The following is a 5,003-nucleotide window of genomic DNA, read 5'->3' as shown; positions in this document are numbered from 1 at the left end:
TTAATGATATCTGCTGAGATCATGTGAAAGACAGGTCTCTCTGACTCTGAGGAGTTAACAATCAATTAATCATTAAGCATTTATTAAGCTCCTACTCTGTGATAGATAGGCACAATACTAAGTAATGTAGATAACAAAAAAAAATGAGCTCAAAAGACAGTCCTTGACCTCAAGGAACTTCTCTCATATAGTGTAGCTCCTACTACACATGCATAATCTTTTTCTTTCTTTCTTTCTTTTTTGGAGGGGGGGAATTGAGGTAAAGTGACTTTCCCAAGGTCACACAGCTAGTAAGTGTTAAGTATCTGAGGTCAGATTTGAACTCATGTCCTCCTGACTCCAGGGCCAGTGCTCTATTCACTGTGTCACCTAGTTGCCCCACATGCATAATCTTAACATAGTATATTTTCACCTGTTTTCTTTTTTTTTCTTTTAACACATTAAAAATGTTAAGATTTTATTTATAAAGCTTCTTTTGTTGTATAGAAAGTAAAAATGGTATTACAGCCTCGGTGTAACTGGTAGCCATCAACAATCATGACTCACCGATCACAACTCCTCTTCTGCTGTAGCAATAGCCATATAAGAAAACCTAATAACTCTGACTATTTTGTTGGGGTTAATTCCCCAAATTTGTTGGTACCTTGGATATCCAATGGGGATTGATAAGAGGAATGTAGAATGTCAAAGGAACTACTCTTTGTCTCTTTGGGTGTCCTGGGGGCTTGGATTATAGCTACCACTTCTTTTTACAGCTAAAATCAATGGGAGCAGTCTACACAATACAGAATAGTTCTTTTTCAGATCATCTGGGGTCTTAATCATCTTCTCCTTCATCATCTGTTTCTCTCTTCCTCTTTTCACCTTTCCCAGTTTCTTCTTCCTCTTTGTCTTCATCATCCTCATACTCATCTTCGTCATCATCAACTTCTCCATCATGTCCAAATTCTTCTTCCTCTCCACTGACATCATATTCACAATCATCTCCTTTTATGTCATCCTCTTCATCATCATCTTTATAAAATTCATCTTCATCATCTTCATCATCTACCTATCTACTTCAGCATCAGAGTCAGGGGCTTCTTTGTCTTTTGGTCATATCCATCAAGGTATGTTAATTGTGGAAGGAATGTGAAGACAGTTTCTCAGTAATCATTCAGTTTTGTCACCTCACAGTTAAACAGGTGCAGGTTTTTTAGATACTCCAGCTTTTTCAAAGGTTCCAAGTTGCTGATATCTTTCAGTTTGTTTCCACTTAGTCTTAGATGTGTGAGATTTGAAAGTTTTTCTAATAATATATCGAGACCTCCAAAAATTCTATTGTCATTGAGTTCAAGCTTTTACAGCTTAGATAATTCAGGGAGATTTTTGACTGTATACAACCCAACATTTGTTAAGCTGAGTAACTCTAAATTCACAAATTCAACAGTTAAACCCTCAATTTTCCCATTATGTGTCCTGCAAATTGTCCAGGAAAAGTTGTTTTACATGTGACAGGGTCTGGTTGCTCAGCTCTAGGTGGATCCTCCTCTTCATGTCTATGTTTCTCACCACCCTTCTCCCCATTCAAACTAACTTTCCGGGGGCAGGAGTGGGGAGAGGAGGGGCTTGTTCATCTGCAGAATGAACTGTCCAAAGGCAATTCCATGAGGGAGGGAGGGAGGCTCCCTCAGGATTTTTTTTTAATGCTTTATTAACTTCTGATTTACATCGTTCGTTTCAGTCAGATTTTGAGTTACAAATTTTCTCCCCGTTTTTTCCCCACCCATCCCCCCAAAACAGCAGTCCCACAGGATATCCCCACCTCTGATCTGCTCTCTCCCATATTTTCTCCCATACCCGTTTCAATTTTTCCAGTAGGGCATGGTGGATCTCTATATTTCCCAATTACATGTAAAACAATATTGATAATAATAATAATAATATATATATATATATATATATATATATATATTTAAACATTTGATTTTAAAACTTTGGATTCCAGATTCATTCCCTTCCTCCCTTATCACCCACCCTTACTTGGAAGATAAGCAGTCCAGTATAGGTTGTACATGTGTGGCTAATGCAAAACAATAACATAGCAGATATATTGTAAAAGACTGACTATATTTCCCTCCCTCCTATCCCACATCCCACTTGTTCTATTCTCTACTTTGATCCTGTCCCTTTTCAAAAGTGGGTGCTTCCAACTTCCCTCCGCCCCAGCCTGCCCTCCCTTCCATCATCCCCCCTCACATGCCCTCCCCCCCTATTCTCCTGGAGGGTGAGATCCCCTATTTAGTGTGTATTTCCCTCCCTCCTCAAGCCAGATTCAATAGGAATAAGGTTGACCCATTCCCTTTTGCCTTCCTATTCTTCCCCTCCATTGTAACCATTTTCCCTTGCCTCTTCTGTATGAGATAGTTGCCCCACTCTGTCTCTCCCCATCTCCTCTCATTATATCCCGCTCACCTCTTAATTTCACCTTTTAAGTATCATCCCTTCCTGTTAAATTTGTCCCGTGCCCTCTATCTATGTATACCTGTAAACATATATACACACATTCACATATGTATTCATATGCCTGCATACCCTCATATAAAGATATATATATATATATATATATATATATATATATATATATATATATATATATATATATATATATTTCTAATCCCTTCAACTACTGAGAAAAGTTTCATAAGTTACAATTATTGTTTTTCCATGTAGGAATGTTAATAGTTCAACTTTGGCCAAGTGGCTCAGCAAGCAAGAGCACCGGCCTCAGTGCCGGGACGACCCGGATCAAATCCGGGCCCAGACACCCAGCACCACACCCAGAAACAACAACTGGCCATGCAACCTCGAGCAAGCCACTCAAACCCAATTGCTTAAAAAAAATAGTTCAACTTTGATAAGTTCCTTATGATTTCTTTTCCCTGTTTACCTTCTCATGCTTCTCTTGCCTCTTGTATCTGAATGTCAAATTTTCTATTCAGCTCTGGTTTTTTCAGCAAGAATGCTTGAAAGTCCTGTATTCCACTGAATGACCATATTTTCCCCTGAAACAGGATATTCAGTTTTGCTGGGTAGGTGACTCTTGGTTTTAATCCCAGCTCCCTTGACCTCCGGAATATCACATTCCAGGCCCTTCGATCCCTCAGTGTAGAAGCTGCCAGATCCTGGGTTATCCTGATTGTGTTTCCACAATATTCAAATTGTTTCTTCCTGGCTGCTTGTAATATTCTCTCCTTAATCTGGGCATTCTGGAACCTGGCTATAATATTCCTAGGAGTTTTCTTTTTGGGATCTTTTTCAGGAGGCGATCGGTGGATTCTTTCAACCTCTATTTTGCCCTCTTGTTCTAAAACATCAGGGCAGTTTTCTTTGAGAACTTCCTGGAGGATGCTTTCCAGGCTCTTACTTTGGTCATGGCTCTCAGGCAGTCCAATAATTTTTAAATTCTGTCTCCTGGATCTATTTTCCAGGTCAGTGGTTTTTCCCATGAGATATTTCACATTGCCTTCTATTCTTTCATTTGTTTGGATCTGTTTAACAGCATCTTGATTTCTCATAAAGTCATTAGCTTCCATTTGCTCCAATCTAATTCTGAAGCAATGATTCTTCTCAGTGAGCTTTTGAGATTCTTTTTCCATCTGGCAAATTCGACTTTTTAAGGCATTCTTCTCCTCATTGCCTTTCTGAGCCTCCTTTGCCATTTGAGTCAGTCTGTTTTTTAAGGTATTATTTTCTTCAGTCAGGCTGTTGACTCTCATTTCATAATTTTCTTGCATTGTTCTCATTTCTCTTCCCAATTTTTCCTCCACTTCTCTTATCTGCTTCTTAAGGTCCTCTATGGCCTGTAACCAGCTTGTATTTTCCTTTGAAGCTTTTGGTGCAGGAGTTCTGACTTCACTGATTTACTCCTGTTCCATGCCTTGCTCCTTCTTATCCCCAAAATAGGAATGTAATGTTGGAATCTTCTGTCTGCTTTGTTTCCTTTGCCTGCTCATTTTGCCACTCAATGATTTGACTTTTGGGCTTTTTGCCACAGTAGGACCCTGCCACCAGACAGGAGAGTTTTCGTCCCCAAAGCTGGGGTTTTCTCAGTTGCCGGAGGTATTAGATGGGTGCTCTCTCTGAGGTCTCCACACGCTCTGGCAAGCTGGACACACACCCCAGGACCTCCACCCTAGACTGCAATCCAGATCCAAGCAGGTTAAAGCAAGTGCGTTGACCCCTCAGACTGTTGCTTGTTCCCCCTACACTCTGCAGGCCAGGAGCTGAAGCCGCCACCTCTGGCAGGCTGTGCCGGTGTCTCAGCGGTTTCTCGCCCCAGGGGTAAAAGCCAGGCACTCCCACTTACTGGGTCCCAAAGTCCGGAATGCACTGGCCTCTCACCTTGTCCTTGGCATCTATGTGTTGATAAATCTGGAAACGGCCACAGCTGCTGCTGATCTGGAGTCCCTCTGGCTGGAGGCTGGTCAGGCCCGCCCTGGGGCTAAAGCCTCGGGGTGTGGCTGGGCTCGCCTCCCAGAGCGCTGTGCTGGCCGATTCCTGCCGGCCTGCCGGGCTGTTCTCAGTGGGAGGTTAGCTTCTCTGTGTCATTTTGTGGGTTCTGCAGCTCCAAAGTTTGTTTAGAGTCCCCTTTTTACATGGATTGGGGAGGGTGGAAGCCGGAGCTGCGAGAGGGTCATGCTTCTACTCCGCCATCTTGGCTCCGCCCCCTCCCTCAGGCTTTTCTTCCCCATGAAGGAAAGCAGGAGCAGAGCCCAAAGCCCAAGTTACTCACAAGAGTGAAGCCCACCTATTTTCCTATTTACTATGGGGAAACCTGTGGAACAAACTAAGAGGACATAAGTTGCAAATTCAGTTCCAATTACTTTATTTTGCAAGTTAGAGTGTCAGTAGATAGATTTCTTTCTTTTTTTTTTTTAAAGCAATTGGGGTTAAGTAACTTGTTCAAGGTTACATGGCCCTTTTGTGGGTGTTTGTGTGTGTGTGTGTGTGTGTGTGTGTGG

At 41.9% G+C, this 5,003-nt stretch overlaps 1 pseudogene; it reads right to left on the bottom strand.

Moving 5' to 3' along the window:
- Nucleotides 1-421: 421 nt before the first annotated feature.
- Nucleotides 422-1,536, bottom strand: LOC138148180 (acidic leucine-rich nuclear phosphoprotein 32 family member B pseudogene; annotated as a pseudogene).
- Between the last annotated feature and the right edge of the window lie 3,467 nt (nucleotides 1,537-5,003).

The sequence above is a fragment of the Petaurus breviceps genome, unplaced genomic scaffold (genome assembly GCF_028583685.1).
Source record: "Petaurus breviceps papuanus isolate PSGF00001 unplaced genomic scaffold, PetGlider_PUasm1.0 90822, whole genome shotgun sequence".
Lineage (NCBI taxonomy): Eukaryota > Metazoa > Chordata > Mammalia > Diprotodontia > Petauridae > Petaurus > Petaurus breviceps.
This window is presented reverse-complemented; position numbering and strand designations above follow the sequence as displayed.